Below are 22290 nucleotides of genomic sequence, written 5' to 3'. Positions count from 1 at the left end.
GCCGGAGGTTGTTAAGCAGAGGTTGGGTGACTCTCTGCCAGGGGTCCTTTAGCTGTTATTCCTGGCTTGCAGGGGGTTGGACTAGATGACCCCTGGGGTACCTTGCAATCCCATGATTCTATGATTTCAATAGTCTGTGGTTTAAGTTGCACAATTTCAGCTGGTCAGCCTTCAACCACGCAAGGTTTTCCCGGTACAGAAAGAGCTCGGGGCAGAGGAAGGGGGGTGCGGGGGTGCGGGCTGCCCCAGGTGTCATCACTGAGGGGGTATGTGACAAAATGAGGTTTTTTAAAACAAAATTGGGCTCACAAAACTTTATAGAAGGGACATGGCAGCTTAGGTGACTGCAGGTTCTGCGCCTGCTTACTGCCTCTCCCTCAGCCGCCCCACAGGTGAGGGGGAGGTGGCAAAGAGGCTCCACACGGTGCAAAGGTTCGCCCCACCCCACGGGGGTGAATTGCCCCGCCCCTGGCTGCAGGACACGCCCTGCACCAGGCACCCAAGCAGCTAGCTACACCGCTGAAAGAGCTTCCAAGGTCTTTGCCATCCTTACCCGGCAAGGTCCTTCCAGAGCATGCAGGCTCTGGAAGCCTGGGGATGGTCGCACAAAATCTCGTGGGAGCTCGGACGTCCCCGTCAGATCTTGTCCGTGCTTTTGCGTACATGCGAGCATGCCCCCACGTAAGATCTGGTTGTAGTGCACATAGCAAAATGATAAAGAGGATGTGGGGGGGGGGGGGTTATATAGGGTAGCAGTTGTCACCTGGTGGCTGTTCAATGTCCTGGGCAGCAAAAGGTCTAGGGCCAGCCTGGCGGGAGCTTCCATCTTCACAAACCTCCTTGGGCTGAGCCTGGCTACCAATCAGGGATGGGGACAAATCCAGTTCGATCGGCATAATGAATGGACCTAATTTGCTTGCCCCAAAACAATACATGACCCAAAACACAGCAATCCCTTGAGCTCTGCCCTCTCTGAGCCCCTGTTCAGAAATGAGTCTTTCTTGCTGAAAGGATGCGTCAGTTTGCTTTCCGTGCCAGAGGGGGAGAGAGCGGGTCTCTCTTGCGCCCACTGCTGGCTTGAGACGGAAGTGCCTCCATGAGGGTCACATGGTTTATACAGGAGCATGTAGTAGAATCATAGAGTTGGAAGAGACCACAAGGGCCATCGAGTCCAACCCCCTGCCAAGCAGGAAACACCATCAGAGCACTCCTGACATATGGTTGTCAAGCCTCTGCTTAAAGACCTCCAAAGAAGGAGACTCCACCACACTCCTTGGCAGCAAATTCCACTGTCGAACAGCTCTTACTGTCAGGAAGTTCTTCCTAATGTTGAGGTGGAATCTTCTTTCTTGTAGTTTGGATCCATTGCTCCGTGTCCGCTTCTCTGGAGCAGCAGAAAACAACCTTTCTCCCTCCTCTATGTGACATCCTTTTATATATTTGAACATGGCTATCATATCACCCCTTAACCTCCTCTTCTCCAGGCTAAACATGCCCAGCTCCCTTAGCCGTTCCTCATAAGGCATCGTTTCCAGGCCTTTGACCATTTTGGTTGCCCTCCTCTGGACACGTTCCAGTTTGTCAATGTCCTTCTTGAACTGTGGTGCCCAGAACTGGACACAGTACTCCAGGTGAGGTCTGACCAGAGCAGAATACAGTGGCACTATTACTTCCCTTGATCTAGATGCTATACTCCTATTTATGAGGCCCAGAATTGCATTGGCTTTTTTAGCTGCCGCGTCACACTGTTGGCTCATGTCAAGTTTGTGGTCAACCAAGACTCCTAGATCCTTTTCACATGTACTGCTCTCAAGCCAGGTGTCCCCCATCTTGTATTTGTGCCTCTCATTTTTTTTGCCCAAGTGCAATACTTGACATTTCTCCCTGTTAAAATTCATCTTGTTTGTTTTGGCCCAGTTCTCTAATCTGTCAAGGTCGTTTTGAAGTGTGATCCTGTCCTCTGGGGTGTTAGCCACCCCTCCCAGTTTGGTGTCATCTGCAAATTTGATCAGGATGCCCTTGAGTCCATCATCCAAGTCGTTGATAAAGATGTTGAATAAGACCGGGCCCAAGACAGAACCCTGTGGCACCCCACTAGTCACTCTTCTCCAGGATGAAGAGGAACCATTGATGAGCACCCTTTGGGTTCCGTCAGTCAGCCAGTTACAAATCCACTGAGTGGTAGCATAGTCAAGACCGCATTTTACCAGCTTCTTTACAAGAATATCATGGGGCACCTTGTCAAATGCCTTGCTGAAATCAAGGTAGGCTACATCCACTGCGTTCCCTTCATCTACCAGGCTTGTAATTCTGTCAAAAAACGAGATCAGGTTAGTCTGACATGACTTCCTTTTCAGAAATCCATGCTGACTATTGGTGATCACAGCATTCCTTTCTAGGTGCTCACAGACTGTTTGCTTAATGATCTGCTCCAGAATCTTCCCTGGTATTGATGTCAGACTGACTGGGCGGTAATTATTTGGGTCCTCTCTTTTCCCCTTTTTGAAAATAGGGACAACATTTGCCCTCCTCCAGTCTGCCGGGACTTCGCCTGTTCTCCAGGAATTCTCAAAGATGACTGCCAGTGGTTCTGAGATCACATCTGCCAGTTCTTTTAATACTCTTGGATGCAGTTCATCTGGCCCTGGAGACTTGAATACATCTAAACTAGCCAAGTATTCTTGTACTATCTCCTTAGTTATTCTGGGCTGTGTTTCCTTTGCTGAATCATTTGCTCCAAATTCTTCAGGTCGGGCATTGTTTTCTTTATCGGAGAAGACTGAGGCAAAGAAGGCATTGAGGAGTTCAGCTCTTTCTGTGTCCCCTGTTTGCATTTCACCATCTTCTCCTCTGAGTGACCCCACTGTTTCTTTGTTCTTCCTTTTGCTACGAACATACCCATAAAAGCCTTTTTGGTTGCTTTTAACCTCTCTAGCAAGCCTGAGTTCATTCTGTGCTTTAGCTTTTCTGACTTTGTGTCTACACGTGCTGGCTATTTGTTTGAATTCCTCTTTGGTGGTTTCCCCCCTTTTCCATTTTTTGTACACATCCTTTTTTAATCTTAACTCAGTTAAAAGTTCTTTAGATAGCCACCCTGGCTTCTTTAGGCACCTTCCATGTTTCCGTCTCATTGGTATTGCCTGAAGTTGTGCTTTTACTATCTCCCTCTTAACAAACTCCCAGCCATCATGAACTCCCTTTCCTTTTAGTATTACTGTCCATGGGATCTCACCCAGCAATTCCCTAAGTTTTATGAAGTCGGCTTTCTTAAAGTCAAGAAATTGAGTCCTAGTATGCTTGGCTGCTCCTTTCCGCTGTATAGTAAACTTCAGAAGAGCATGATCACTCGCGCCTAATGATCCTTCCACTTCTACCCCACTAACCAGGTCATCAACATTGGTTAGGACCAGATCTAAAATGGCTGTTCCTCTTGTTGCTTCTCCCACTTTCTGGACAATGAAGTTGTCTGCAAGGCCAGTGAGGAATCTGTTTGACCTTATGCTCTTGGCTGAGTTGGACATCCAACAAATATCCGGGTAATTGAAGTCCCCCATTACTACTATCTCCCTTCCTTTTGCATGCTTGGCCATCTGTTCCAGGAAGGCATCATCTATGTCCTCCGTTTGGCTTGGGGATCTATAGTAAACTCCCACAATGAGGTCACTGTTATTCTTCTCTCCCTTAATTTTGACCCAAATGCTCTCACTTTGGCTTTGAGGTTCTAAATCTTGGATCTCTTCACAGGTATACACATCCCTGACATATAACGCCACTCCTCCTCCTTTCTTGTCTGGTCTGTTTCTCTGAAATAGATTGTATCCCCCCATTATTACATTCCAATCATGGGACTTATCCCACCAGGTTTCAGTGATGCCTATTATGTCATATTTAGTTTGCTGTACCAAGACCTCAAGCTCATCTTGTTTATTTCCCATGCTTTGCGCATTAGTGTACAGACATTGAAGTCCATTAATCATTCCCCCGTGTCTCTTATTTAAGGATTTTTTCCTCCCACCACTAGGTCTGCGTGCTGTTTGCTCCATTTGGTCTATGACATTTGGATGATCATCTTCATCAATTGATAGACTCCTACCTTCAGGAGCACTGTCTCCCTCCCCCACATTAGTCAGTTTAAAGCCCTCCTGATGAGGTTTCTGAGATTTTTGGCAAAAACATTTCTCCCAACCGTTGTGAGGTGCAGCCCATCGCTTGCCAGAAGTCCATCATCAAGAAACTGCAGTCCGTGATCTAAGAATCCAAACCGTTCCTGTTTACACCATTTGTGAAGCCAGCTGTTCACTTCCACTATTTTCCCCTCTCTCCCTGAGCCACGTCGTTCAACTGGGAGGACAGATGAGATGACAATTTGTGCATTTAATTGCTTCAATTTCCTGCCCAGAGCCTCGTAGTCTCTTTTGATCTTCTGAAGGCTATTGCTTGCAGTGTCATTGGTTCCCACATGAACCAAGAGGAAGGGGTATTTGTCAGTGGGTTTTATGATTCCTTGCAGTCGTTCAGTTACATCTTGGATCTTAGCCCCGGGGAGACAGCACACTTCCCGAGATATCTTGTCAGGCCCACAGATCACTGCTTCTGTTCCCCTCAGTAGGGAATCCCCTATCACCACTACACGCCTCCTCTTAGGTTTGGTCGGGGTTCTTCCGTGAGCTGTCCGTTCCAAGGTCGCCTGCACATTCCCGGAGGACTGACTTTGCTGCTCGTCTTCATATACCTGATCCACTGTAATGAGGGAGAGATCCTCAAATGGAGTCTGCTCTTCGTCTTCCATGCTAGGGGAGAGGACCTCAAAGCGATTGTGTATTTGTAAACAATCAGAGCAAACCCTGGGCCTCCTACTTCTTTGATTCACGTTTCTCCATATATCTGGCTCCTGTGTTGGTGAACTAGCCTCCTTCTCAGGGGAGTCCCCTGTCTCCTCCTTGGTGGAGACGGTGTGCTCTGTTGCTTCCAAGAAGAGCTCCAGCTCTCTAATTCTTTGGAGCGTAGCTACACGTTCCTCCAGTTGCTGGACTTTGTCTTTTAAGAGGGCAATCAACATGCAATTGCTGCAGGTAAAGCTGCCTGCAACCTTTGGCAAGATGGCAAACATTGCGCAGGAACCGCAGGCGACTGCAGCTGTTCCCTCCCCCTCCATCTTGAGAACATGTCGTTGGGGGTGGCTACAGCGGTCCTCCATCATAAAAAGCGTGAAGACAGGACAAATAACTCCCCCCACACAAAAAAACCTAGGTCTCCCCCAACAAACGTTTGAGACTAACTCCCCTAAATCTAAAAGATGGATCAAACCTTTGCACAGGGAGAGCAGCTAATCAGCCACAAGGAAACACACACACACACACAAGAAAACCCTTTGTAGGGGTAATAATAATAATAATAATAATAATAATACAGTCAACTGGGGATGGTGGCTGGTCCATGAGTTTGGAAATGGACCACCCTCTCCTTTTCTTCTGGAAGGGACAAGTCAGTTCCACTTCCTTCCAGCAGTGGGAGGGGAGGGGTTTGCTCTGCCTCCCTCCGCTGGCATAAAAATCTCACACTTGTATTGACATCACAAATGCCACTTGCTAGCCAAAGGGCCAAACCATACTAGCCTAGTTCCCATCTTGGCTAGTTCCTCCTCTAAGGTTCTTGGCTTGGATTCTCTTCTGAACCCAGAGAGAAATTCTTCCCTCTTCTTTCTCCAGGTACAGCTCTCCATCTCCACACCCTCCTGGGGTGATCTTCCTGAGACTTCCACCAGTTCTGCCTGGGGGGGTTCCAGATTCCTCTCCCCGGAAGGCCAGGCTGTCCCTGAGGCAGAGGGAGAGATCTTTGCCTCTAGCAAATGGTTATGGAAATGCATTTTTCAAAAATATCATTTTACGGGGGTGGCAGTTCCAGGATGAGCCTCTAGTGGCAATCGCTTGCAACAATGGGCTCGGTCTTCCAATGAAGACCCCCCCCCCCTTTTCTCTCCTCCCTCCCCCAATACCAAATGAGAAGGGGAGAGAAGGCAAAGAGTCGGCCCTGGAAGTCCTGCTGTCATTGCAGGAAGGTTTGGATTCCATTTGGGGACAGTGGGTGGAGAAAAGGCAATTCACAATACAGTTGGGGTTTCAGAGAGAAGAGGTGGGCTGCTGGATGCGAGTTCAAATCCCTCCTGGCTGACTCGCAGCTCTTTTACAGCCCCAGCCCTTAAAACCCGGACACGGCTGCCAATCAGTGTGGACGATATGAAGCCAGATGGACCAGTCTTAGAATAGCTCCTCAGTTTTGAACCATGAGGACTGGAATCTTCCTTTAAATTGAAGGGGGGGGCTGCAGGTCGGTGGGCGAGCATCTGCAGAAGCCCCCTCAGCATCTCCAGGTGGGCGAGTCTCTTGCCCTTAAAACCTGGGGTGCAGCTGCCAGTCAGAGTAGGGGACACCGGACCTGATGGACCAGCAGTCTGGCTCTTCCTGAAGCAGCTTCCTGCGTTCCTGTTTGCGCGTGTTCGGGGCTTGCATTTTGGGTTGGGGGATCCCCCCTCCTCCGTTCCCTCTCTCCCAGCCTTGGGGCGCCCCCAGCCTCATTCCCCCTCCTTCCATCTGCTCCAATTACCTGCCGCTCTCCTAATGAGTCTCTCCCTCCGCCGGGAAGAGCTCTACCTGGCAGCCTCCCTCTTGGCGAGCCGTTAATTGCCAGAGAATGGAGGTCACCCCGGCAGGAACGGCGAGCGGGCGCGGGGAGGCCGAGCCGGTAATTGCCTGCGAAGAAGAGCGCGCGGAGGGGCGGGCGCGGAGCCCGAGGCCTCCAGCCCTGCCAATTATTCGTCGGGGAGGCCCCGCTTCCTGCGCCACAGTCCCCAAAGCCATCCGAGGAGCCTGCAAATTATTTCCTTGCTCCCTGTTGCTCCGCGTCAGAAGGCTTTCATTTTCTTCCCCGCTTGCCTTCGCGTCCCCGGGAAAAAAGGGGGAGGGAACCCCACCATTTGCTTGTGACGGCAGAGGCGCTTCTTGAACATTCAGAGGAGCCCGGATGGGCCACAGGGGGCCCGTCTCGTCCAGCATCCTCCGCTCGCAGGGGCCAAAGAGAACCTGGGCGTCAAGATAGACTGCCTCCGCACCTGGAGGTTCCAACACGAGAAGAGCCAGGCTACTGGATCCAGCCAATGAGCGATCATAGCGCAGCATCCTGTTCTCACAGTTCTGTGGCCCTTCAGCCAAAACCAAAACAAGGATCTAGTCCTCACCGTTCTGAAGACAGGTGAGGACTAGTTTGAATAGAAGCGCTCGAAACTGCCTGGCATGGGCAGGCTTGATGGCCAAGTCAGCGGGAGGGGGCACATGCCACTGGAGGGTAGGGCCAGGAGCAAAGTGGGTGGGGCAACATATGCTAATTTGCACCCACACCCAACCCTCTATCCTCCAGCCAAGCGGGCAAGATGCGTTTAGTCTGCATTCAAGGACAGATTCCAACCAGGTCAAAATATTCAAAGAAGGGGCGGGGCAAGAGCGGTAAGGGGCGTGGCCTGGGAATGTGGGCGTGACCTAAAGGTGGGGGCGTGGTCTGGGAGAGGGGGCGTGGCTTGGGGTAAGCGCTGTGGCTAAGGGGGACGGTGGCTTGGAGAGCGTCCCGGGCGCCAGAAGCAGAGAGCTTCGCATTTGTTGCGCCCTCTTTGGGGCCTAATCCTTCCCACCCGTGATTTGGATAGAAAACCCCACTTCCTGCTGAACCCTGTTTCCCCTTGCCGACCAGCGGCTGGGACGAAGCTTGCGTAGGTGATTCCTGCTGGTGAATCGAGCCCGTGGGCCAGATCCCTCCGCGCCTTTTCTCCACCGGTGCACAAAACCTGCCACTCCTCCTCCTCCTCCAGGTTAGCTGTGATTCCCGCGTTGCAGGAGCGGGTTGGACTAGAGGCCCCTTGGGGGTCCCTTCCAACTCTACCATTCTACAATCCTGTCCCCTCGAGGCAGCAGAGGCCCCGGCTGCCAAGTGCGGTGTGGGGAGGGGTGGGATAAGCGCTCCCCCCCCCCACTCCCCGCTTGGCGAGGCGAGGAGAAGAGCTGTAATGAGCGCCTTCCTTCCTTCCTTCCTTTGCTCGCCCGCCTCCCCTTCTTTCTCCTCGGGCGCCCGGAGCGGCGAAGCACTGCTCCTAATGAGCCGCGGGCGCCGCGCCCGCCTCGGCGTGGCTTCCTCGAGGATGCTCGGAGACATTAGGCTCCGTATAAATATCGTCATGATTGTTATGATGATTGTCACAGATGGGCTTTCATCGGGCTCGGCGCGCGGCGGGGGGAGCCTGTTGTGCCCGAGGCGCTCGAGGAAGGGCGGGGAGGGAAGGCAGGCAGGCGGCGAGAAGGGAGCCCAGGCTGGCTCCCCGGCTTCGGGTTTGCAAGAAGAACCTGCTGGATCAGGACCCGTCTCGCGCAGCCTCCTGTTCGCCCGGTGGCCAAGCAGGTGCGCCAAAAGGAAGTCCCCGAGCAGGACCGGAGCGCAAGGGCAGCTCTCCCGTTGTGTGGCCCCCGCGCTCTGGCGTTCAGAAGTAGACTGCCGCTGGGCGTGGAGGTTCTGCTAGCGCAGTAGATCTCCCTGTGGCGAGTCTGGCTGCTGGATCAGGCCAAAGGGGAAGAAGCATCGAGCCCAGCCTCTTGTCCTCGCCGTGGCCAAATGACCCTAAGAAGCCAGGAATCGAGATAGACTGCCTCTGGACCTGGAGGTTCCATCGGAACAGCACCCTCTCTGCCAGTGGCCCCGAAGGGAAGCCCGGGAACCTGAGCGCAAGAGCGCTCTCCTCTCCTGCGGCTTCCAGCGCCTGGGACGGGGCCCCCAGGCCTGATTCAGAGCTGTTCCGACCTTCTTGAGCCCTGGACGGTGCTCCGTTGGGGAGGGCGACATGTAAGCTGAGAGGGCAGCAAGCACGACATTCACCCTGTGGCCACCTCAGTGCACCGGGCGGGTGTCCTTAGAGCCCCAGAGCTGTCCAAGGTCCTCAAACATTATGCGGAGGCCGCGCTGTTAAGTGGGGCGGGGCCCGATAAATAATTGAATGCACAACAAATTCAAGTGCGCTCTCTTTTGACCTATTTCTGTCCTTCCTGGCACCCGCATTCCTGCTTTTCTTGCCCGTGTCCGAAAGTGACTTCTGCATTGCAGGTGGTTGGACTAGATGACCCTCGGGTCCCCTTCCGGCCCTGCAATTGTATGGCTCTGTATGCGTTTTATTGCGAGGAAGCGAGAGAGCCACGCTGCGCGCGGCCAGGCTGCCAGTCCCCCACAGGGCCCAGTGCCGGCAAGGGGCGAGAGAGAGAATTATGGGAGCGGGGGGGGGGGCTCCTTGGCACTGCGGATGAACCCGCTTCTCCCCACCCCCGTCCCGTTTCCTCCGCCACCTGATGCAGCCAGCTCTGCGCAAGCGGCAGGCTCCCGGCTCCCTGCACGGCGGGTTTTAATTTTGGCGCATTTCACACCGCGGGCTTCCCCGTAATTGTGCCTGGCGAGCCGGTTAATTTGATTCGCCAGCCTTCCCAAAAGAGACCCTCTTCAGAAAGCCACCTGACTGGCAACGCGGTTCAGAGTTGCCTTCTGGAGGGCTCTACACACACACACACACACACACGGTTTCCATCTTTGCCCATGGAATGGCAGTGTGGTCCATTGGTTAGGGAAATGCGTGTCGCTACTGCCCTCTGCAGGGTGGCTATGGAAGCGCTCAGCTCTGGACCGTGAGACCGGCTCCCGGCTTCTGTCCAATCCTTTTAAAAATCCTTCTAGGTTTGTGACCCCCACTGCCTCCTGTGGAAGGGAGTTCCGCAGTTTAACTCTATGCTACATGAAGTATTTTCTGTTATCTCTCCTGAATCTCCCCCCCCCCCAAAAAAAAATCCTTCCAGTAGCACCTTAGAGACCAACTAAGTTTGTTATTGGTATGAGCTTTCATGTGCAAGCACACTTCTTCAGATACCAGCTCATACCAATAACAAACTTACTTGGTCTCTAAGGTGCTACTGGAAGGAATTTTTTTGTTTGTTTGTTCCGACTATGGCAGACCAACATGGCTAAAGGTAAAGGTAAAGGGACCCCTGACCATTAGGTCAAGTTGTGACCAACTCTGGGGTTGCGGCGCTCATCTCACTTTACTGGCCGAGGGAGCCGGCGTGCAGCTTCCGGGTCATGTGGCCAGCAGGACTAAGCCACTTCTGGCGAACCAGAGCAGTGCATGGAAACGCCGTTTCCCTTCCCGCCAGAGCGGTACCTATTTATCTACTTGCACTTTGAGGTGCTTTCGAACTGCTAGGTTGGTAGGAGCAGGGACCGAGCAATGGGAGCTCACCCCATCGTGCGGATTCGAACCGCCGACCTTCTGATCGGCAAGCCCTAGGCTCTGTGGTTTAACCCACAGCGCCACCCGCGTCCCTTAGTAGCACCTTAGAGACCAACTAAGTTTGTTATTGGTATGAGCTTTCCTGTGTATGCACACTTCTTCACGAAAGCTCATACCAATAACAAACTTAGTCGGTCTCTAAGGTGCTACTGGAAAGAATTTGTTTTTTTGTTTGTTCCGACTATGGCAGACCAACACGGCTACCTACCTGTAACTAGAATCTCTCAATGTTCTGGTTCCTTGGAAGTCCATCAGTTCCAGGGTTAATGTGAGATGAAGGAAAACTTCTCTCTAGCCTAGAAAATCTCTATCATTTTATAATTATTTTTGGACCAGGCCAAAGGGGGCCCATCCAGTCCAGCACCCTGTTCTCACAGTAGCAGCCAAACAGACCCCCCCCCAAAAAAAACAGGAGCCCAAGAGGAAGGCCTGAACACAAAAGCAGCCACTCTCTCCCACTTGCAGTTCTCTGCAACCAGTATTATTCAGAGTATTTGCTGAAATGCAGTAGTACACACCGTTTGTGGCTAGGAGCCTCTAGGGGTGCCAACTGGATTCAAATATTGGGGGGGCAGGTAAGCCCCACCCTGCATAATGGATCATATAACGCGGTGCATGCACACCATCTGAATGGCAGTGCCCATCAACTGGGGGGGGCAGCCCCCTCAAATATTGTATTGGGGGGTGAAGACCTCTTGGCTCCTAGGAGTGGCTGCTAGTAAAAGACTTCTGGGGAAGGATTTATAATGAATTGAAAAAAGTGTTGAAAAACACATTTATTAAAAAACCAGAAGCCTTTTTACTTGGTATAGTGTGTGTGGGGGGGTGAAATTCCCAAAAACGATGTTACTTTTTTTTCTGTATGCCACAACAGCTGCGAGAATATTGTTAGCGAAGAATTGGAAGAAACAAGATTTACCAACTATCAAAGAATGGCAGATGAAGATGATGGACTATATGGAACTTGCCAAACTGACCGGGAGACTCTGAGACCAGAGAGAAGAGACGGTGGAAGAAGACTGGAAGAAGTTTAAGGAATATTTGAAAAAATGTGTTAATATTTAAACCTTAGAATAGTTTTGGAAGTGGGTATAGGCTGTAGGGTTAGAAGTAGAAGATAGGGTATTTTAAAACAGTATTATTTGTAAGTGATAAAAGGTGATGTTATTTTAAGTGCAATTAAAAAAAAAGATGGTTAGAAATTATGATATATGTAAACTGCTAAAGATGAAGTAAAATGAAAATCAGATGGGGGGGACTTGGGGAAGCCCACTTAACAATGCTTAGAAAAATAAGGATATGACAAGAATTTGTTTGTATTGTTTGTCTTTTCTGTTTGTGTTTTTTATTTGTGTTATAAAATGAATTAAAAAATGGGGGGGGGGAATAGGAGTGGGCTCATGGCAGCCCCTCCATTTCCCCAATAAAGTCCGCAGATGGGGCCAAGCTCAGTGTTCAAGCACCTGACTTGTATGCAGAAGGTCCCTGGTTCAATCCATCTCCAGGCTGGGCTGGGAGAGGCTCCTGGCCTGAATCCCTGAAATGCTGCTGCCAGTCCGTGTTGGCAGTACTGAGCTAGATGGACGAGGTGGTAGAAGGCGGCTTCCCACGATTTGCTCAGGTGCCCCCGCCAACGCAGGAGGGTTGTGTGTGCATGTGCCCACACCATCTCAGAACTGTACTACACCATCAAAGCAAGGCAGTGTTGGGAAATTCAGGACAGGCAGAAGAGCGTTGATCTGCGGAACTCACTGCCACAGGAGGCAGGGATGGCAAGCAACTTGGATGGCTTTGAAAGAGGATTGTACAAATTCAAAGGCAGTCGTGCTTCTGAATCCTAGTGCAATAAGACACGGGCCAGCAGCTGGACTTCCAGGAGGGTGGAGAAGAGGCTGACCACCAGTGCCCTCCTGCTGCTGCCAGTCTCCTCTGGAGTAAGCGTGAGGGAGGCAAGCTGCCTGTCATCTTTCTCTCCTCCCTGTGCTTTATGTAGGCCAAGCTCCTTGCAGCGCAGAGAGACCAGGGCCAGAAAATGGTGAGCTCTTGTTTTGCTTTGTATTTATGTAATTAAGCGGGATCATTTTGTGATATTGAATTTATTCTGTGTTCACCGAATCATTGCTTTTTGTCATTTCTGAATTTACAGGCCTGCTCTGTATTTTGAATATTTTGCATTTCCGATGCTCTGCATTTCGGTGTTTTGGATGTTTGCCCCAAGCCACTTTTGGCGGAGCTCGTTGCGCGAAAGCAGCATGTGAGAAAACTCGATCCATCAACCAGTTGCTCGAAATCCCAGAAGGATAGAATTGCTCTCGCACTCAGGTCCTGCTGGGAGGCTTCCCCTATGGTTGGCCACTGTGAGAACAGGAGGCTCGGCCAGGTGAGACATTACCTGGTTCAGCAGGTCCTTCTTCTGCTCTTATATTCAGTCCTGGAGTGGAAGCCAGCCAAATTCTCGTCCGCAGATATCTCCGAAGGGCAGAGTGGTCTGGGGACTGTCGATTTGTCATTCTCGGTCCGGCAGCAACCGCATGCCACGTCCCGACACGAGGAGCCATTATTGCTTTTAATAAAACATACTTTATTTTAAGTGGCTGTTATTGCATTCATTAGTCTTGCTCGTTTCTTACCTCACTGCTCTGTGACAGCTGGACCTGGCGGCTGGCGGGGAGGGGGGGGGAGCTTCTTTGAAACGGCCGGGGGGCAAAAGCCAAAGGGCGGCTCACACAAGGACACCGGGGGAAAGTGCGGACAGATGACCTCAGGGTGGCTCGGTTGTGAGCTGTGGCGGGAAAGTCTTTGTCGACTCAGAACTGGAGCGCGGATATGGTGTAGAATTAGGGCTTAAAACGCCCAAGCACTCTACTGAGGTGGTTGGAAGATTCAGGACAGGTGGATGCATAGTTTAACTGTGGAACTCCCTGCCACTGGAGGCTGCAGCGGCCAGCGACCTGGATGGCTTTAAAAGGGGATTAGACAGATTCATGGAGGAGACGACTATTAATGGCTACTAATCAGGATGGCTTTGCACTGCCTTCACGGTCAGAGGAAGCAATGTTTCTCAAATACCAGTTGCTGGAAGCCAAAGAATGCAGGAGTTCTGCTGCACTTGGGTCTAGATTCCAGGTTCCTCAACCAGCCTCTGTTTGGCCACTGTGAGAACTGGATGTGCCATTAAATGGGTTTCTGGTCGGACCCATCAGGCTCCTCTTATGAGGTAATAATGTCCTCTTAACTGCTGCAGCTTGCAGAAACACCACACGATTCCTCTTGTTGTTGAGTCGTTTAGTCGTGTCCACCTCTTCGTGACCCCCTGGACCAGAGCACGCCAGGCCCTCCTGTCTTCCACTGCCTCCCTCATGCTGGTAGCTTCGAGAACACTGTCCCACCATCTTGTCCTCTGCCGTCCCCTTCTCCTTGGGCCCTCAATCTTCCCAACATCAGGGTCTTTTCCAGGGAGTCTTCTCTTCTCATGAGGTGGCCAAAGTCTTGGAGCCTCAGCTTCAGGATCTGTCCTTCCAGTGAGCACTCAGGGCTGATTTCCTTCAGAATGGAGAGGTTTGATCTTCTTGCAGTCCATGGGACTCTCAAGAGTCTACTCCAGCACCAGAATTCAAAAGCATCAATTCTTCGGCGATCAGCCTTCTTGATGGTCCAGCTCTCACTTCCATACATCACGACTGGGAAAACCAGAGCTTTAACTATACGGACCTTTGTTGGCAAGGTGATTCCTCTACAGGTGGGCAAAGTGCCCATCACTGTCCCTGGCCTGGGAGGTTCTATAAGTACACAAGCCAGGACTGCTGAATCTTCCCATCTGCCCATCTAGTCCAGCCTCCTGTCCTCACAGTGGTCAAATGCCCCTAAGGTCGACTGCCTCTGGACCTGGAGGCCCCATGAATAGAGCCCGGCTGCTGAAACAAGCCAAAGGGTTTCCATTTAGTTCAGTGTCCGGTTCTTACAGTGGCCAACCAGTTTGGGAGCAAGGCATTTAAGAGCCCTCTCCCCTCTGGCCATTTCAAGCAACTGCTGTTCAGAGATGTCGCTGCCTCTGAACGTGGTCCGGTGAGATGCTCAGCCTGCCACAAACAGGGTTGCTGCCCACCCGTCTCCCACGTGGCTGTGTGAACAGGCCCTCGTCTGCCAGCTGCTCTTAGAGCGAACCTTTCCGACATCTCTCTTTCCTCTCCCCTACCATTCTTCCCTCAAGCAAATTATTCCTGCCTCACCTGTTAACTTAGTTCAACGGACACAGCTAATTGTCTAAAAATAACCCTCTGCTGGTCCCAGATCCGTGTGAAGGAGGCGAGACAGGGAAGGCGAGCGAGCCTAGGAGGTCCAGGTTTCCCCAGCGCAAAGTGCGGGAATGCAAGGATGGCATTCTGGAGCAGCTTTGCTCAAGGACGAAACCAGCAAAACGGGTCGAGGAGTTGATGTTGCTTTTTCGGACAGCTCCTTTGCCAGGAGACCGTGTGGTCCATCTGCCGTCTGCGCGAGAAGCCCGTTTCTCCGTGAAAGGGGGTGTGAGGTCTCCTGAGTGCCAAATGTGCTTCTTTCTAAACTATATCGAGGGCTAGCTATCGACCAAAACACAGGCCTTTTTTCTTTGTCACGCTTTTTAAAGTGTGGTTTATTTCAAAGAATCCCAAAACTGCAGAGTTGGAAGGGGTCTCCAAGTGTCATCTAGTCCAGCCCTCTGCAATGCAGCAATCCCAGCTCCAGAATCCCAGCCGGGTGTTTAGCAGGAATCTCCTTCCTTGCATTTTGAATCCACTTGCTTGGCTTGCTGGAGCAGCAGAAAACAAGCTGTGATTTCGCCTGAAAGAGAAAGCTCATTTCTGGCAAGAAGGCAGCCCCCCTACTTGGCTGTTAATTGATTGACCAATGAATTAAAAAGTTAATTACATGTGCTGGGCAGTGGGAGAAGACAAGGGCCGGGGGGCTGAACAGTTTCCTTTTCTTGCCTTCCACCTGCACTACAAAAGCCAGGAGGGTCATAAGAAGGGGCCTTAAAAATATCCTAGTAACTGGTCCCACCTAGCTCAATACTGTCAACACTGCCTGGCAGTAGCTCTTTGGGATTTGGGGCTCAGGGGTCTCTCCCAGTCCTACCTGGAGATGTTGCCTGAGATCCAACCTGCGACCTTCTGCACGCCAAGCAGATGCTCTGACGACCAAGCTGCAGCCCTTCCCTTTATGCTAAAGTAAGATTCCAGTCCTCATGGTGTGCAAGAAAAGGCTGCTTTAAACAGAAAAGCAGGAAGGTGCCATCTAGTGATTCTGACCATCCCTGGCTGGCAGAGGCTGTCCAGGATTTCAGACATTTAAAGAATCCCAGGAGTTTATCCCTTGCAGAGCAGTCGTTCCCAGCATCCCTTCCAGGGGGGTGTTAAGGAGAAGGGGACTTGCTGTGCATTTTTTGACATGGGTTTTTTCCTGTGGCCGTAGCTCTCTCATGTGATTGGCTGACTGTGAGTCACATGGGAAAGGCATTCCATTCCGTTGTGACTGTCATTCCAGAAACTGTCGTTTTTTTAACTGCCTTTTCTGCTCTTCTCTCTGTGTGAGTGAGGGACAATGGCTGAGAGAGAGGGAGGTTTCAAAGCTCAATATGGAGGTCAAATGGCCGAAATATTGGGAAATTTTGGAACAAGATGGAGATAGATTGAAACTGCAGAGTTTTGAGAAATTAAAAGACAAAGTGCGAGACTGGCTTCATTATTATCAGATAATGGAGGCATATAATTTGGACAAGAAAATTGGCTTCCAGGTGGAAAAATCAAAATTAGAAACAGAACTGTTAGAACCCAAAACTAAGATTTTGTCAAAGATGTATAACTTGCTGTTGAAATGGAATACTCAGGATGAAACGGTGAAATCTGCTATGATTAATAATAATAATAATAATAATAATAATAATTTATTATTTGTACCCCGCCCATCTGGCTGGGTTTCCCCAGCCACTCTGGGCGGCTTCCATAGAAACAAAAAATACAGTAAAATATCACAGATTAAAAGCTTCCCTGAACAGGGCTGCCTTAAGATGCCTTCTAAATGTCAGGTAGTTATTTATCGCTTTGACATCTGATGGGAGGGCGTTCCACAGGGCGGGCGCCACTACCGAGAAGGCCCTCTGCCTGGTTCCCTGTAGCTTTGCTTCTCGCAATGAGGGAACCGCCAGAAGGCCCTCGGCGCTGGACCTCAGCGTCCGGGCAGAATGATGGGGGTGGAGACGCTCCTTCAGATATACTGGGCCGAGGCCGTTTAGGGCTTTAAATGGGCACAAGATGTTGGACATAACATAATGATGGCTGACTGGGAACAGTTATGGACCACAGGTATGAAGTTTACGGCATGTAATGCCTTAAGAGAGAATATTATGAAAATGACATACAGGTGGTACATGACCCCAGTCAAGCTTGCAAAAATCTATCATTTGCCCGATAACAAATGTTGGAAATGTAAAGAAACTGAAGGTACATTCTTTCACCTTTGGTGGACATGCCCAAGGATTAAGGCTTTCTGGGAGATGATTTATAATGAATTGAAAAAGGTATTTAAATATACCTTCTTGAAGAAACCAGAGGCCTTTCTCCTGGGCATAGTCGGCCAATCGGTGTTAAAGAAGGATAGAGCTTTCTTTATGTATGCCACAACAGCAGCAAGAATACTTATTGCAAAGTATTGGAAGACACAAGACCTACCCACTCTGGAAGAATGGCAGATGAAGGTGATGGACTACATGGAATTGGCGGAAATGACTGGCAGAATCCGAGACCAGGGAGAAGAGTCAGTGGAAGAAGATTGGAAGAAATTTAAAGACTATTTACACAAATACTGCAAAATTAATGAATGCTAGAATGATGTTGGATTGAATTTAAGTGGTTTTTAGCTGTAATGGTATAAAAGAATATGAAAAAATGGATTTTTAACAGGTAAAAATTTAATGCTATAATATATTAAGATTAAAGATCAGGATAAAACAAAGAGGGAAAGGGTTTGCTGAACTAATAAACTGAACTGGAATACAAAAAAGGGAGGTATGAGGAGGTCCAGGAAACAAGCAAATGAAAGATAAGTGATGGAAAGATTGAATTGTTTTTAACTATTTTTATTTTGTATTTTTTCTCTTTTTCTTTTTCATTTTGTAATATTGTGAAAACCTTAATAAATATCTTTTAAAAGAGAGAGAGAGAGAGAGAGAGAGAGAGAGAGGGAGGGAGGTTTCTTCAGGATCCTGAGTGCCTGTCAGCATGATCTGCCTGAAGTGACGCAGAAAGAGGAAGATCCCGAAATGTTAATAGGGAGAATCCTGTGCAGGAACAAAGTGAATAAGCATGAGATTGTAGGTATATTCTCAGTTATATGTTTATGAAAGGAAAGAATATGAGTCTGGACATTGCATATCATATATATGTGTGTGTAAAGCTCCTTGATGTGACATGGGTCACACACACACACACACACACACACACACACACACACAAAAGGGGAGCCAAGGGCTTTCAATGCAGTGTGTGAAAGGTAAAGATAGAGGGACCCCTGACCATTAGGTCCAGTCGTGACCAACTCTGGGGTTGCGGCGCTCATCTCGCTTTACTGGCTGAGGGAGCCGGCGCACAGCTTCCGGGTCATGTGGCCAGCATGACCAAGCCGCTTCTGGTGAACCAAAGCAGCGCACAGAAACGCCGTTTACCTTCCCGCCGGAGCGGTACCTATTGATCTACTTGCACTTTGACGTGCTTTCGAACTGCTAGGTTGGCAGGAGCTGGGACTGAACAACGGGAGCTCACCCCGTCACGGGGATTCGAACCGCTGACCTTCTGATCGGCAAGTCCTAGGCTCTGTGGTTTAGACCACAGCGCCACCTGCGTCCCTTAGTGTGTGAAAAGGGCGACCCAAATGATCAGAGGAATGGAGCCCCTCTCCTATGAGGAAAGATAGCAACACTTGGGACTTTTTGGTTTGGAGAAGAGGCAAATAAGAGGAGACATGACAAAAGTTTATAAAATTGTGCCTGGCGTAGAGAAAGGGGACAGAGAGAAGTTTTCCTCCCTGTCTCCTAACACTTGAACTGGTGGACATCCATGGAAGCTGGATGTTGGCACATTCCAGATGGACCAAAGAAAATCCCCTTTTCACCCAGCACAGGGTTAAACTGCGGAACTCCCTCCCACTGGAGGCACCAACCTGGGTGGCTTTAACAGAGGATCAGGCAAATTCACGGAGGAGGAGGAGGAGGCGGAGAGGGCTGCCAACCACAAGGGCTCTCGGGGTCCCTCCAGAGCATCCCAGGAACTCTAGCCCACCCCTCACAGATCCGCGACCCCCAGCATCCCTGGCAAACCACACTTCCCAGGATCCTTCGGGTGGGGGGGGAGAGGGGAGCCGCGCTCTCTCGGGGTGGGGCGTGCGGACCCGAGCGAAGACTCATATTTGCTGCTTTCCGCCAGAGGCCGCCATGCCCCCCTCTGGCCGCCAGAGAGCAGCAGTGAGCTTCTAGAGACCCCCTGCGCTTTCCTAAATTCCAGATCAAAGGGAAGGTCAAAGTTTTTGCCCCGTCCAGGGTGGTTTAGCCTAGTGGGCAGGCGGGGGGGGTCGCAGGAGGAGGATTAATCCCCCCTGCTCCCCCCTCCCTGCCTCTTCCAAGCCCCCTTCCTGGGGATTTGGCGGTGGGGGGGGGGAATGCAGCCGCGTTGCCATGGAGACCACCGCCTGGGGCAAAGCAGACTAGAGGAGAAATCCAGAATTCTCCCCGCCACCCGCCAGCCAATAGCCGGGGAAGCGAGGCGAGGCGGCGAGACGGGGCAGGAGAGGGTCAGCCGCTTCAGAGAAGACGTCCCTTGCTTTGATGTTTCCTCTTGGGGGGGGGGTTGCGGAAAATAGCGGGTGGGAGCCCGGAGGAACGTGGCGCAGTGTCGCCTAGTGGTTAGAGTGCCGGGCTGGGACCCAGGAGTCCGGGGTTCAAATCCTCACTCGCCAGGAGTGACGCTGGGGCAGGTCACTGCCTCTCAGCCTGACTTCGGGCTGGGGGGGGGGGTTATGGGGATCAGATGGGGACAACCTCGCCTGGCACCTTGAGCTTCTTGGACAAAAGGTGGGACATAAATTATATGCCAAGCAGCTAGGCGGGTGCGGGCAGAACTTTGGGATGGGTCCAAACGGAAACACAGGGAAGGGCAGATGCAGGAATCTTGTGGTGTGGTGGTGGGGTTTTTGTGGGGAGGGGTCCTCCACTAGTGGGCAGATTCCCTGTGGGAACAGTGCTGACTGGCATGCTGGCCCTCTGCCAACATCAGGGCCCCGTTGGCACAGCTCAGATTTGTGGTGGCTTGTTGTACTGAACACCACAACCTGTGTGGGGGGGCGGGTGTCTTTCCACTCAAGGCCTGACTTGGGGGCAGCTCCCTGCAAAAAATACTAAAACCACGATACAACGCCACACACTAAAAACATCCCTGGACCTTCGGGTGTCTTTTTAAAATGATGTAACTCTTTATCTCCTCAACATCTGGCCGCCAAGAAGGCCCTCTGCCTGGTTCCCTGTAACTTCACTTCTTGCAGGGAGGGACCCAGTCGAAGACCCTCGAAGGAGGACCTCAGGGTCCAAGCTGGGGGTGGGTGGAGATGCTCCTTCAGGGAGACCCACCTTTGGATGAGATTGCCCAGGTAAGAAGGGGGCCACAGGCTGTCTCTCTCTCTGCTGTTGCCTGTGGGAAGATGCCTTCAACCCTGCAAGGAGAGAAGGGGTGGGCCTTAAAATCTGGCCCTTTCCTCTCCCAGATGTGAGAGACTGCACAGGAAGAAGAAGAAGAAGAAGAAGAAGAAGAAGAAGAAGAAGAAGAAGAAGAAGAATTTGTTATTTATACCCCGCCCATCTGGCTGGGCTTCCCCAGCCACTCTGGGCAGCTTCCAACAAAATATTAAAATACTGTAATACATCAAACGTTAAAAGTTTCCCTAAACAGGGCTGTCTTCAGATGTCTTCTAAAAATCTGGTAGTTGTTCTTCTCTTTGACATCTGCTGGGAGGGCGTTCCACAAGGCGGGCGCCACCACTGAGAAGGCCCTCTGCCTGGTTCCCTGTACAGTGGTACCGCGGGTTAAGTACTTAATTTGTTCCGGAGGTCTGTTCTTAACCTGAAACTGTTCTTGACCTGAAGCACCACTTCAGCTAATGGGGCCTCCCGCTGCCGCCGTCCGATTTCTGTTCTCATCCTGAAGCAAAGTTCTTAACCCGAGGTACCATTTCTGGGTTAGTGGAGACTGTAACCTGAAGCGTCTGTAACCTGAGGTACCACTGTAACTTGGCTTCTCGCAGTGAGGGAACCGCCAGAAGGCCCTCGGATCTGGACCTCAGTGTCTGGGTAGAACAATGGGGGTGGAGACGCTCCTTTAGGGATACAGGACAATGACGCTGTCTCCATGCGCATCCCAGTCACCCTCCCGGTGCCTCCAGGAGCTGCACAGTTCAGAGGGCATCTGGTCCCAGAACCAGGGAAGCCCCTTTGAGATGAAGACCCAGCAGCAAAGTACCCAAAAGGTTGTGCAAGAACCCCTCTGGGAGGTCAGAGAGAACGAGAGAGAACTGCCTTTGCAAGGAGGGAAATAAACTCTGAATTGCCTTCAGCCTGAGGAAACCTTTGTCTGTGCCGAATGTCTTAATTCTCTGCCTCCTTCGGCCTCTGGAGGTGATTCAGAGATGCCTGGAGAGTCGTCAAGAGACGCCCATCATCACTAAACTTCTCAGACAGATTTCAGCAACCCAGATGGCGCCTGGACACCCGTCCCCAAATGATCTGGGGAACTCCTGTCTGAAAGCGACACAGGGCTTGAGAACCAGATCCCAGGCGTTTTTTAAATGTGATGGGGGAGGCGACTTACTCCCAGGAAATTCAGGAATGTAACCATGGTTTCTCCCTCCCCCCCTCAAAAAAAGCTCACAAACCTTCTGATCAAGTCACATCAAGGAGCTTTACTCTCAAGTAAAATAGGCCTAGGAACCTGGACTTGAACCCCTATGCCCGGTTGCCACCCGCTCCAAGCAAGACAGTGCAGTGTAGTGGTTAGGGTGTTGGGCTAAGATCTGGGAGAGACCCAGGTCCCAAAGGCCATGAAGCTCACTGTGGTGACTTTGGACCAGTCCCTCACCCACCTCACAGGGCTGCGGAGAGGATAAAATGGGTGAGGGGAGAAGTCTGTGGGCCACCTTGAGCTGCTTGGAGGGAAAAGGTGGAGTAGTCAGGTAATAAACGAACATCAAGAAGGTACTTTGCTGTCAAGTTCTTCATCTTTGGTGATCCCTCGTAGCCAAGTAAGATTGTCTTCCATAAACACGGTTTTAACAATGAGTCCGTAAGTGACGGCAGAGGGCAATTCTGGATCCAAATGGGCCAGGAAGGCAAACCTTGACCCTTGAAACGTAGGCCTGGTTTTCCTGCTTTGCTAGGATTCCTTCCTGCCAGTCATCAGACTGATCCTCAGCTGATCTGCACAGGGAGCGTATTGTGCTCAGAGAATTGGACATGCCCCACGCTCCCTGCTGGAGAACATTCAGGCTTACTCAGGAGTAGCTGCCGTTGAGATCCATGGGATTTCCTCCCACCCAGGAAGGCAGCTTCCCAGGCTCCTGTTCAAACCAGCCCTTTACTTAGAACCATGAGGACTAGAATTTTACTTTATTTCTTTGGAAGAAAGGTGCGGCTCAGCAGGCAGAGTATCTGCTTCCCAGGCAGAAAGCCCCAGCTTCCAAGTAGGGAAGGACCATCAGCGCCACCTGGAACCCAGGCCAGCGGCTGCCAGCCCAGGTCGACCACCCCAGAAGCTGAATTCATCATCCCTCAGCTCCTTTGCCATCCAGCCACATGGCATTTCCGTGAGGCTGGCCTGGATGACCCTGAAGGTCTCTTCACTTCCGTCATTCTC

General features: G+C 51.1%; 1 long non-coding RNA gene across 1 annotated transcript; it reads left to right on the top strand.

Annotated features, from left to right (window-relative positions):
* Positions 1-5416: 5416 nt before the first annotated feature.
* On the top strand, positions 5417-6281 carry LOC308465484. Its single transcript, XR_013980477.1, has 2 exons — positions 5417-5708; positions 6124-6281. It is a non-coding gene; the product is annotated as an uncharacterized lncRNA (long non-coding RNA).
* The last annotated feature ends 16009 nt before the right edge of the window (positions 6282-22290 follow it).

The sequence above is a fragment of the Podarcis pityusensis genome (assembly GCF_964106645.2).
Source record: "Podarcis pityusensis genome assembly, chromosome: 16".
Lineage (NCBI taxonomy): Eukaryota > Metazoa > Chordata > Lepidosauria > Squamata > Lacertidae > Podarcis > Podarcis pityusensis.
The sequence above is the reverse complement of the archived record's forward strand: the minus strand, read 5'-3'. Positions and strand labels throughout refer to the sequence as shown.